This window comes from Bison bison, unplaced genomic scaffold (genome assembly GCF_000754665.1).
Source record: "Bison bison bison isolate TAMUID 2011002044 unplaced genomic scaffold, Bison_UMD1.0 scf7180017864108, whole genome shotgun sequence".
NCBI lineage: Eukaryota > Metazoa > Chordata > Mammalia > Artiodactyla > Bovidae > Bison > Bison bison.
In genome coordinates this window covers 3,336,803-3,350,714 of record NW_011494680.1, presented here as the reverse complement: position 1 = coordinate 3,350,714, position 13,912 = coordinate 3,336,803, and positions in this window count along the sequence as shown.

The following is a 13,912-nucleotide window of genomic DNA, read 5'->3' as shown; positions in this document are numbered from 1 at the left end:
AAGAATGAATAAAACAAGAATAGTTATGAAAATACCAACCTTCTTGTGAGAGCAAGACCAAACGAGGTAATGAATATAAAAGCACTTTGCCAACTGTAAACCACTGAAGACAAATAAATCATGTTAATTATTTTTAAAAAAAAAGGTTTCTGTGACCAGCCAATCAAAAGCCACCCCCAAGTTACACATAATCATACCAACATCTGAACTTTCCATATAGCACTCATCACCACCCGATATTTTCCTTGTTACGAATTCATTAACTTGCTCATGTCCAGCTCTTCCTTCTCTTTTCCTTCTACTACACGCTCAGAATGTAAGTGACATGAGTTCAGGGGCTTTTTCTGTCTTGCTTCCCAATCATATGCTTGGGACAGTATCTGGTCCATTGTAGGTACTCAAAAGTTAATAGAATAAGTAATAGAGTGAATGAGTGAATGATGCACTAGACCAACATCTCTCCACCTCAACAGTTGAGGCCAGAAAGCTCTTTGTTGCAGAGGGCTCGTAGATGCATTATAAGATGAGTAGCAGATGTCAGCAGCACCCTCTCCCCCAGTCACAACAACCATAGTATCTCCAGACATTGCCATGTGTCCACGCAGTGTGGGGAGGGCAAAATCACTCCAGTTGAGAATCAATCATTAAGCTTGAACTTCCCAAAGGGGGCAGGGGGTGGGGGGGAACAGGTTTAAGAAACCAGATCCCTAGTATGTGTACATAGTAGATGCTCAATAAATGTTTACTGAAGAAAGACTAGCATTTTATAAGTTGCTAAAAATAGATCAAGAATTGTTCCAGAACCCATTCTCTCATTAGGATGTGGCCAATTTACAACTTAATATGATCATAAGTAATTCACTTGAACTTTGCCAAGCCTCTGCTTCCTCATCTGTTAAACAGAAATATCAAAAATTCCTACATTGCGATTCTGCTTTCTAAATTATAAAGTATGAAACCAATATGCTCTTAATTATTTATGTTCCCAAGCTGTGCATTTTCACGTTACCTCTTGCTAACTCTTGCCTAAAATAACTTCAAAAGAGAATTGATATATATATATTATTGATTCTACATATAAAATAGAGACCCTTCCCTGTACAGCAAGGCAACTCTACTTAATGTACTATGGTGACCTGAATGGTGACCAAAAGGGAGGGATAAATGGGTATGTATGCCTGACTCATTTTGCTGTACAGTAAACAGGGCTTCCCAGATAGCTCAGTGGTAAAGAATCTGCCTGCCAATGCAGGAGATTCAGGAGACGCAGGTTCAATCCCTGGCTCAGGAAGATCCCCTGGAGGAGAAAATGGCAACCCACTCCATTACTCTTGCCTGGGAAATCCCAAGGACAGAGGAGCCTGGTGGGCTGCAGTCCAGAGGGTCACAGTCAGACACAATTCAGATACTGAGCACACATGCATGCAGAAACTAAGGTAACATTGTAAAGCAACTGTACTCCAATAAAAATTAATTTTAAAAATTAAAAATAAAATTTAAAAATGTTAAAAGAGAATGTTTGCTCCTAATGGCCAAAGCCCTGCTTTAGTACTTAACCTGATCTTTCCTCTCGCCAGAAGTTGGGAGCACTTCTTGGTTGTTTCAAATTTTTGTCCCTTCTCACTTTCTTCCATTTAAATTCAGACTCATAAACAAGGTATCTGTCTCAAACAGCTCTTCGGTAAAGGTCTGCCCTGAGCAACATTGTCACAGTGACACCTGGGTTGTTTGTGATACCCTGACTTCACAGTTTTCAGAAAAAGTCTTTTCCACCATAAATATTATCCTTCCTTCAGGCTCCACTGATGTTCCAATCTTCCCTCAAGAAGCTTCTAGAGAGAATTAATCTCTTCCTCCTTCATCCAGTGATACCATCTTGTTTTTATCTCTAACACAGCATACTTCAGTCTGCTTTGAATCAAAGGAGTAGATGGATCTTCAGTTCTAGCCAGACTGTGAGCTCCATGGGAAGGGGTAGAATTTGGGGGTATCTATGGGGTCACACAGAGTCGGACACGACTGAAGCGACTTAGCAGCAGCAGCAGGGCAGGGAAATTATAACATGCATCACACCCCACTCTGTCACCACACCCCAGAAGGAAAAAGAAATTAACTATCAGAAACATGTGTGTGCGTGTTAGTTGCTCAGTCGTGTCCAACTTTTTGCAACCCCATGGACTGTAGCCCACAGAGGCTCTTCTGTCCATGAATACTAGAGTGCATAGCCATTTCCTTTTCCAGAGTATCTTCCCAACCCAGGTCTTCTGTGCTGCAGGCAGATTCTTGACCATCTGAGCCACCAAGGAAGCCCATCAGAAACATAGTCCCCTAGAAATCATGAAAGTACAGGAACCTGCTTTTTAGATCAGGAAAGACAAGTCATACATCTATGAATTTTAAAATACAGTATAATTTACAGGATGTGTTTTTTTAACCAAAGCAAAATAACAACAAGAAAAGATAAATGAATAAACCAAAAATAAAGAAATAAAACTCACAGGCACACAGAAAGATAAGTTGTGAGCACCATGTCTTGGAGAAGTTAACCACTGCCTCTTGAGCGTTATACTCTTCCATCCTCTGGTCTCATCCAAGGACACAGAGAGATCACTGTGAAAGCAGGGGCACCACTATCATCAACTCACTTTCACACACACACAGATGGTTGGCCCTGCTGCCTGCATGTCAGAGTCAACAGTGACGTCCGTGTCCATCACAGCCTCATCCCCAACCCCTTGTCAGTCTATCTGAGGGCAGCAACAGACAAGGTCTGAGATGAACCTTGCTACTGTGGTGGATTTGACTGTGCTGGGATGAACCTGGCTTTACCACGTGGCCTCTGAACCACAGAAGCCTTACCTGCAGCCAGCCTCAGTTGTCCATGGTGGCCACCCTGAGACCTGTCTCCATTACACCCTTCCCTGAGCCTGAGCTCTCTGAATGAAAGCCCGCATTCATGCAGCTCATGCTGTCTCCACCCTGCCCCACCTGCTGCCCAGGACAGTGTTGCCAATCCCCTGGAAACTTCTATTGTGAAGACAGGACCTCACTTTCAGACTGGACCTCCCTGTCCAAACACAAAGCTGCTCTAACACACAAGCACTTGCTGTATCCATTGGGCCCTGGGGGCGGGGTCCCCAGTTCAGTTCAGTCACTCAGTCGTGTCTGACTCTTTGTGACCCCATGGACTGCAGCACTCCAGGCCTCCCTGTCCATCACCAACTCTCAGAGTTTACTCAAATTCATGTCCATTGAGTCAGTGATGCCATCCAACCATATCATCCTCTGTTGTCCCCTTCTCCTCCTGCCTTCAATCTTTCCCAGCATCAGGGTCTTTTCAAATGAGTCAGCTCTTCACATCAGGTGACCAAAGTATTGGAGTTTCAGCTTTAGCATCAGTCCTTCCAATGAATATTCAGGACTGATTTCCTTTAGGACTGACTGGTTGGATCTCCTTGCTGTCCAAGGGACTCTCAAGAGTCTTCTCCAACACCACAGTTCAAAAGCATCAATTCTTCAGCGCTCAGCTTTCTTTATAGTCCAACTCTCACATCCATACATGACCCCAGGCCCCTACCAAATTTGTTTCCCTAGCACTTACCTGCCATGTCAGACTTTCCCTCTATCATTAGGGCCAAGATAGTGCAATCCCACCATACCTCACACCGGAGCTCTATGAGCTACAGCACATCTATCCAACTCAAATATCGCAACACATCTCTCACATTTGTCCTCTGGCCAGTTCATGATTATAAAGGAGGATGGGCATTTTTGCCTAGAAACCTGTTCAAGTCCAGCAAATCAAACTATTGTCCAGGGTCTGGTGATATAATCTTTTATATAATCAGGAAGACAGATGCTAGAGTAAGGATCAGAAACTCAAATACCTCCCAGAGTCAGGAAGGGAAGTGAATGAATGGTGGGGTTTCCAGGCCAGAGCCAGTTGGCCATGGTGGCCACTGTGATGACTGACTCAATGTGTCAACTCCATGGACTATACAGTCCATGGAATTCTCCAGACCAGAATACTGGAGTGGGTAGCCTTTCCCTTCTCCAGGGGATCTTCCCAACCCAGGGATCAAACCCAGGTCTCCCACATTGCAGGCGGATTCTTTACCAACTAAGCTATGAGGGAAGCCCCAAAGCTGGGCTATGGCACCCAGATACTTGGTTAAACATTATTCTAGATGTTTTTGTGAAGGTGTTTGTTTGTTTTTGGATGAGATTTGCGTTTAAATCAGTGGACTCTGAGTACAGCAGATTGCTCTTCATAATATGATGAACTTTTTCCAGTCGTTGAACAAAGGCTGACCTTTCCCTAGCAAAAAGGGATTTTGCCAACAGAATCCCTTTTGGGACTCAGATCCCAGTTCTTCCCTACATCTTCAGCCTGCTGCCCTTCCCTGCAGATTCAAACTTGCCAAACCACTACAATGATGTGGGCCAATTCCCTCAAATAAATACACACAGACACACCCCGCCTTGTTGGCTCTGTTTCTGTGGAGAATGCTAATACCCACACCTTGAAAAACCAGCCATTACTCAAATCCAGTTAATCCAAACAAAAATAGGTTGATGCCATGACCAGCCTATGGGCCATCTATTAAAATGGTTGAGCTAGCAAGCATTGAGACAGACAGAGCCAGTGCTACTCTTGGGCAAAACTGAGTATCTCGGCTCATCCAACTCAGAGACGTCAGATCCTCCTGCCCCCACACCTCCCCACAAGCACCCTCCCCTTCTCCCCTTCTAACCACAGTCCTCCCTGCCTTTCCTCAGCACTGGTTCAGCAAGGAAAATAGATAATGTAATATTTATATGGTCCAGGAACAAAATCATCATGATACTCCTGTATAGTAGACACAATTATCCTCCCCAGTTTAAAGATAAAGAGCAAGCTAAGAAACGTTTAAGAATGTGTCCAAGGTTACACAGTAAGCAGCAGAGTGAGCCATCAGATCCTGGGCTGAGACCAAAGCTCGAGGCCCACCAAGCTGACTTAGAGGAGATCCTCTTAAAAATTCCATTTTCGGGAACTCAGTCTGATTTGCTCATCTCCAATAAAGACGATAACAACGGTCTTCTGCAAACAACCAGAGGTACAATCACTGTTCACTGCATAGAACAGGCAGTACACATGTGAAACTCATCGGGTTTCTCCAGCAGAATGACCATTTTATCCCCACAGCCTAAGCCGAACATCCTCCACACAGCTGTGGCCAAAGCAGTAAATCTAAAAGTGAAATCTGATCCTGGCACACCCTGTTTGAACCCTTCTGGTGGCTTAAGGACCTCCTGCATCTCATTAAAATTTGCCCCAGGAGCCAGGAGAGAGCTGAATCTTCAGACGGAGATCAAATGGCCATACTAGTAGGGGAAAGAGGTGATGCAAAGGAAGGGTAAGTGGCTGAGCCAGACAAACCATAGAATCTGGGGAGATCTGAAAGAGAATGGGTGACCATCTTCCACATTGTCTTTCCTGGTAGCTAAGAGGATGGACTGTGGCCTGACTTCCCGCACCATTCCCAGTCTCCCATATGTAAGTTGTCATCATTCCCTTTCCAGGAAGATGGAGCCTCTGAGCTTTACCGTGAAATCCCCAGAAACACAGGTGGGGAGAGGCCCTCTGTCTCTCCATGGAGCTTGTCTCTCCTTGTAGGTGAAAGGCTTACTCCCACCTAAGCCATTTCTCAGTCGGACCTTATATGGGACCTCACCAGGCCTATGAGTTGACTCCAGAGTGATTTTTGGCAAAAGCGGAACTCAAAGAGGCCAGGCTTTCTGCCAAATTCTGTTCTTGTGAAAAATCAGTTAGCCCACTCTGACTAGACATATAAAATAGTCTGTAATAAATGTTTCCTGAAAATGTCAGGGGAATTTTCCATCTTTACATGCTAAGGTTATGAGGGAGTCATTGGAGCAGAGTATTAGTCATGCAAGCTGTGGAAATCAAACATCTAATCAAGCCAAAAACAGAACAGAAAAGAAATTCTCAAAAGCTCTGCTCCCTTCATCTATGTTCCTTTCTAGTTGTGAAGGTCAAAGGTTAATTTCACAAATCTGTTTGGTATGTTGAGACTGCTGCAGAATTGAAGTGCTTGGAAAAGATTATCTGATGGATATATTCAGTAACAAATGCAGCCTCAGTTATACAACCACATCTGCCCCCAGAAGGATGCCTGGAAATCAATAAATGGGTGCTGGGACGGCCTCAACGTTTTTAGAAATAGGGGGAGGCTGAGCCCCTTGAGGATGTGTGTGCGTGTGTGTGTGGGGGTGGTTGGGTGCATATGCTAAGTTGCTTCAGTTGTCATTTCCAACTCTTTGCAATCTCATGGACTGTAGCCCCCCAGGCCCCTCTGTCCATGGGATTCTCCAGGCAAGAAAACCGGAGTGGGTTGCCATGCCCTCCTCCAGGGGATCTTCCTGATCCAGGGATCAAACCTGCGTCTCTTAAGTCTCCTGCAGTGGCAGGTGGGTTCCTTACCACTAGTGCCACCTGGGAAGCCCCCGTTGAGGATACATGACTTGTTTAGGGGAAGATGGCCAGTTTTAAAGCAAAATGAGACAACAGAGTCATTCTTCTTTTCCATAGAGCAGTGATCTTCAAACTGGGCTCTAAATGCCTGAGGACCGCCCAAGGCCTCTATGGGCACAGATAAAATAGTTTTAGAGGTAACAAGTTCCAGATTTGCAATTTTCAAATGTGTATTCTTTTATAAAATCAATCTGTATTGAAAGCATCTTGAAGCAGCAAGCCAATTCTCTTTTCCCAGCCTCTTTCCCCATTCTTTACACATTCTTAAAAGAAGAGAAAGATGCACTATTCAGCTACACAAAGGATGCAACAAAGCCAAGGTGCCCAACAAAGGAGTAATTGAAAATGTTTATATCTGCAGAGCCTCCATGATTAGGGAAACATAACTCTCACCCCGTATTTATCAGTAAGAGGAACATCACCAATAATATTTTACTCTTATGACTAATATGTATTAAAATGTATAGTATATATACATGTTATTTTGATCAACTGTGAACTAATAATAATTATGATGACAACTCAATCCAAAAGAATTTTGTTTTGAAACTTAGAGACTTAGAGTCACAGAAAGTAATTTGTTTCAATGTTTAAACATATTTTTGTGGTAGAAAAGCACTACAGGTTGATCAATAAAAGATTTTAAAATATGCAACTATGTTATAATAACAGAAAATTCTATGATGGAAGAAGAATGAAATGTGATTTTTAAGGTGAAAATATATAGAATTTCCTGCTATTAAGTCAAAGCTTTCCATGTGTGTTTTTTTTTTTTAAATCAGATGATGGTGTTCAAATGACTATGGTATCTTAAATGGGAAAAGAATTTTAAAAGACTAGATACATGTATATGTATAACTGAATCACTTGGCTGTACACTTGAAACTAACACAATATTGTTAATCAGCTGTATGCCAATATAAAATTTAAAATATTTTAATGACTCTGGTGTATATATGCCACTGAATTACTATAAAAGAGTGATGCATTATTTTCTTTAAAATTTCAATATTTGTAATGTAATAGAAATTTCATCCTTTGTAATTATTTAAATTTATGAGTTAAAAACTTGCAAGGTAACAAATATGTAAGGGGGTACATAACTTTCAACACTTCTTTTAGGGCATTAAGGAGCAAAAGAACTTTGAAGACCATTGCTTTTTACTTTCTTTTTGGATGAGCAGTAGAACAGGTGGTAAAGAAGAAAGGACTCTGGCTTCAGAGCCCTGTTCTGCTCTTGGGCCAGTGTGTCAGTCTGAGTAGTATATACGTAAGCAGAGACTGGCTAGATACCCAGCAAACCCACTGCTTCCTGGAAACACTGCCAAACCACATTTCCAACACTCTGCACCTGGGTGAAAAAGGGCTTTCCTGCTCCCGTAAATTTGTTTAACAAAGTTGTTACTGTTGTTCAGTCGTTAAGTCGGATCTGACTCTTTGCGATCCCATGGACTGCAGCATGCCAGGCCTCCCTATCCCTCACTATCTCACCGAGTTTGCCCAAGTTCATATCCACTGAATCAGTGATGTTATCCAACCATCTCAACCTCTGCCTCCTTCTTCTCCTTTTCCCTTCAATCTTTCCCAGCATCGGGGTCTTTTTCAAGGATCTGGATGTTCACATCAGGTGGCCAAAGTATTGGAACTTCAGCTTCAACATCAGTCCTTCCAGTGAGCATCCAGGGTTGAGTTCCCTTAGCACTGACTGGTTCCATCTCCTTGTTGTCCAAGGGATTCTCAAGAGTCTTCTCCAGCACCACAATTCGAAAGCATCAATTCTTCGGTGCTCAGCCTTTTACGGTCCAACTCTCACATCGGTACATTTGATCCCTGGGTTGGGAAGATCCCCTGGTGGAGGGCATGGCAATCCACTCCAGTATTCTTGCCTGGAATAAAGGAGCCTGGTGGGCTGCAGTCTGTAGGGTAGCACAGAGTCAGACACAACTGAAGCGACTTAAACACGCATGCCCACACGGGAAAGACCATAGCTTTGACATAGATGTAAATTTGAATCTTTAAAGAAAGGGCCTTCTCAGAGCCTTCAGTATGCTAATATTTAATTAAAATGGCAGCATTTTCCCTAAGCTGATGTGCTTAGGGGGCCCCTTTTCCCAAAGTATAAATATTTACATCAGCAGCCTCGAAGATGCCCCGGGCTATCTTCTCTCCCAGGCTTTTCTCAGCTGCTCCCTTCATTGCCATTGCTCTGCTGTCCTCTAACCAGTCTCCATGAGCCAAAGCTGCCCCATCTTTCAAAATTCAGTTCCCCCCTTCTCTCATGCGACTTTCCCAGAGCCCTCTCCCCACACCCAATCTGAGTCCCTCTGCATCTCTATTAGAGGCCTCCTCACATTCTACCTCACTAATTTTGTTAATTTTGCCTTCCACATCTCATTATCTACACTAAATGATAAAGTCTCTGCAAGCAAAATACAAGCATCATTTATCTTTGTAGCTGCCCCTCCCAAAAACCATACCACAGTAATATGCCCAATAATTTTTTTACTTGTAATGATTGACACTTCAAAGCATAAACCAACCAAACTGAACTTCTAATGATCTAACACATATAGTCTGGCTTTTCCATTGATCGGATGACCCTGAAATGCTTGCAATATTCAATATATGCTGGTATGCCATGTCAAGGCCAAGTTTCCTCGAGCAATCACTGGCAAGTAATGCTTTGGAATATAGATTTTTTTTTTTAATGTCATTGCCTCATTACTTTAGCTTAATACGTTTCTGGCTACGAAGTAAATTTCATGAGTCACCAACCACTTTCTTATGGCACCAGTAGCCACCTTGCACAATGTGCTAACGAAGAACTGTCATTTGAAACAGCAACAAAGGAAAGATCAAGTTCTAACCCATGCTGAGTTTTGGGAACAGTTGGGCTTTCTGCAAGCCAGGTCGACATTAAGAGAATGTTTGTTCTGGCCATCACCACCAAGTCTTCAAATAGAGGAGTTCATATTTTCCTCTGCCCTTCATCAGTGTAATGACTGAATAAATGTTCTAACTCAATAACCCAGTTGGAATCTACTGAGCAGTAACTGTATGCCTAGCACAATCACCTGTGCCTGGTATTTGCTTTTTAAGGGGTAATTCCATCAAAAATAGTTGTATAAAGAGACAAGTAAAAAAGTCTCTGTGGCAGAGGTTGTCACTTGTCTATAACAATTTTCCTCTTCCTCATTAGAAATAACACCCCAACTTTATTTCGGGGAAGAAATGCACCCAGTTAAAATTCCATATTTGGTGTTTTTGGTAAAGAACCCCTCTGCCAATGCAGGAAACGAAAGACAGGCAAGTTCGATCCCTGAGTCTGGAAGATCCCCTGGAGGAGGGCATGGCAACCCACCCCAGTATTCTTGCCTGGAGAATCCCATGGACAGAGTAGCCTGGAGGGCTACAGTCCATGGGGTCACAAAGAGTTGGATAGGACTGAAGTGACTTAACACGCTTTCAGCTAGATATAACCATGAGACTAATTTTGGCCAAAAGTGGTTAGCAGAAGTGTAGGGGGCTTCCAGGAGGATTGATTAAAAAGGAGCTAACTCAGCCAGGAAAAGAAGGCACTGGTGACCCACTCCAGTACTCTTGCCTGGAAAATCCCATGGACGGAGGAACCTGGTAGGCTGCAGTCCATGGGGTTGCTAAGAGCCGGACACGACTGAGCGACTTCACTTTCACTTTTCACTTTCATGCATTGGAGAAGGAAATGGCAACCCACTCCAGTGTTCTTACCTTGAGAATCCCAGGGACGGGGGAGCCTGGTGGGCTGCCATCTGTGGGGTCGCTCAGAGTCAGACACGACTGAAGCGACTTACCAGCAGCAGCAGTAGCAACTCAGCCAGGAAGTTTGTCTTTTTTGCCCTTCCTTCCATCCTCTTTCTTAAAAATAGCTGGTGTTCCAGCAGCCATCTTCAGCCAAGAGGTTACTTTGAGATGGAAGCCATGGAAAGACAGAAGAAGCCTGGCTCTCAGATGATTCTGTAAGGCCACCAGACCAGCCCTACCACACCTACCTCTGGTCTTCTTTTACATGAGAAGGTAAAACCTTTAAAATAAATTATCACAATGATTTCCATTATAAAAACCCAAACCAAATCCTTAGCCCTTGAACTTGGCAGATCCATGGTCTATTATACCTTGGCCTGTACATTAAAGCAAATCTCAGAGCAATACTGCCTTCTCTGGGGAGTTGGCTCAATCTTCTTTATGCACTCTATTTAACTCATTCTTTTCCGTTGTTCTGGAATTTCTTATTTCCACCCTCAACTTTGATAATTGCTTTAGGCCCCTTCACTTAGGAAAGCACATGGCTTCCCCTGTTGGCTTCTAGATTTCAGCCTCCATCCTGGCTGTTATCTCTGCATGCTGCCTTCATTTGGGGGTCCTCTGATGACTCAAGTGAGGAAAGCTCTGCAATATAGCCTCTAGCACTATAAAAAGCCCAACAGAAGAGATGGGTATTTTACCTACTTACCACTCCAGAGGTAGAAAATCTAGAGGTCTATAGATGCACAGGTTGGTACAAGAATCACCACATCCAGTTGCACGTGTTGTGCACTGCATCACTGCAGGAGGGCATCCATCACATCATAGTCTGTCATGTGTCTACGCATGATCTCTGCTTTCTAACAAGCCCTGTACTCAAAGCTTAGCAGGTACAAGTCAGAATGGGGCTAGCAATGCTAAGCCCATTGGCCCACGGGGCAAGGTATCTTCTCCCTACTACTGTGATTTCTTTACTGCTAATAATACCACATTCAAAACACCCAGGAAACTATCACTAATAATACAGCTTTCTCTCCCCATGCTACTATACATCTAAAAAACCTAACTTTATACATCTATAAAACCTAACTCACATCACCCTTCCCCCACAAACTGGAAAGAGACATATATGGACAGTTTCAAGGTAAGACTTTGAACAAAGTCATTATTGCCATTCTTAGTGACAATAATAATAAATGCATAAGTATCATAGGCAATTCATCTATGTTTTCTCATTTAACACTCACAACCTGCTCTGAAGTGGAAGCTCTTATTGGTACAATTTAATAGTCAGGAAAGGGAGATTCAGAGAGATAGATGATTGTGCTAAGATTCATTCATCTAGAAGAGAAAAAGCAATGCTTAAATCCAGGGCTTCTAGGTACCAAGCTGTGTTCTCCGATCTGAGTTTACATTAGGAGTTAATCGTTATTCTCATCCCCATTTTATTAATCAGGATTATTAGAAAAATAGATAACTCCATGCATGTGCCCAAGGAAAATGGCAGAATTTGGACTTTGGACCCAAATTTTCTCTGGCTTCTAGGCTCCTTCCATCACCAATACATTACATTTTTCAAATCACTCTTGCTCACATGACCTTCAGACTAATACATCCAACCCCAATTTCCTGGTTTCTTTTGTTCAACTCTGGAAAGAGCAACCCAAGAGTACTGAGCTATAAAGGACACAGGAGTGGGTATAGATGAGGGATGGCATGGAAATATATCTGCAGGGTCCTCCAGCTCCCCTTGCGTTTCCAGTGGCCACCTTATTTCCTGGGTGCACACTGTCTGCTCAGCACACCTGGCATAGGTCCCTGCCTTTGAGGGTGACATGTTCTACCAGGAGAGACCACAGCCAGTCAGTGCAGATGGAGCCAACTTAAATTCACCAGTAAAGGGTGCAGGGAGGACACGTCAAAGCCAACTTGGGAGAAACCATCCAGTTCAGAGTAAAAGACGGCAAAGGATCACCACTATCTACCATGAGGACCCCGATAATAGGGGGCGGGAAGGAGTAAGTACTGTAAGGTACACACGTGATGACCCAGATACATAAGGATGGAATGGTTTCTAATGCGGAGATAGCTGAAGATAGTGCAAGACTCGGGACTAGCTCCAGGGAGGTTCTGGACCAGGGCCAACTAGATGTCAACCTCAGAATACTCACCCCCTGTCCTCTCTCCTCTCCCCTCTCCCTACACCCCTCAAATACTCATGAACTTGCATACACACACATACACGTATGCAATTGACTCCTACAAAGTCAGATCTAAACAAGCAAATGAAGGCCAGGAAAATTTTAAAGAGCAAACAACACACACATCAGTTATGTGCAGATGGAAGTGTGTACAAATGCAGGATCAGGGTGGCCCTACCAGCTTTGCTTTTGTTAATAGCTTACTCTTAAGGTTGGATGGCATCACCGACTCGATGGACATAAGTTTGAGCAAGCTCCGGGAGTTGGTGAGGGACAGGGAAGCCTGGCAAGCTGCAGTCCATGGGGTCGCAGAGTCAGACATGACTGAGCAACTGAACTGAACTGTAGAGGAAGAGAATTTTAGAAAGGAAACATTTTTGTTGGGCTTTACAGAGATGAAATGCCAGATAGTCCAAAAGAACAAACGAAACTTTGAGATCTAAGAGGTACCTAAAGACTGAACTGCAGGATCAGAGCCATCACTCACAAACAGCACTAATATTTGCTCCAGCCCTGGCTGAAGCTAGGAGCTAGAAAACACATCTGGGCAAGATCCAGGGAGGAGACACAAGAGGTCTCAGGAGAAAAAAAAAAAAAATGGGAGGAGAAGATTTTCTGCCAAGATCAGTTTTTATTGGTCCAGGCTTCTGTCTTTAGCAATTCTTACCTTGGAGGACATGACTTTTGGCACCAAAGACCTTTTTAAAGTCATGTTCCAACTTCATCCACAAACCTGTTATCTCCAGTGAGAAAATAAGGTCTAGAAAGATGTTGTGGCTTGTCCCAGAGTATATGGACAACTCAGGGAAGAGCCACAAACAGAACTTAAGGTTTCATGTGTAGAAGCCTGTCTTTCAAATACTCGTAAGGGACCCACCTCTTTCCCTCAACAGCTGTTACCTAGAGTCACCACCCAACTTCTCAAGACTTCTCAACATGTGGAGACTCCCACAGACCAGACAGGATTTGGTCTGGTGGCATATAACAGAGAAGCTAAAAATAAGAAAGTATATTGCTCACTGATGTAGAACAAGTCACCAGAACACAGTCTTGGGATGGAAGGAAAGTTGTGCAAAGTTGTCTGGGTCTCAGCCATCCCACAGCTCTCCACACCACTATCTCTGATGTGCAGCTCTTGATATCGTGGTACAAGCTGCCTGCTTGAGCTGCAGCTTATACCTTTGACCATAGGGTGGAGGAAAAATGAGAAAAATGGTGTGTCTCTTCCTGGTAAGGATACTTCCTAAATTCACTGACGACAGCTACATCATTGGTCAAAACCTAGGTCAACCAAAGGCTCCTTCCAGCTGCAAAGGAGGCTAGAGGTGGCCATTTAATCATCGGTAAGATGCCATCTCCCTAATGATAAACGGAAGGTAGATATGGGTCCAGG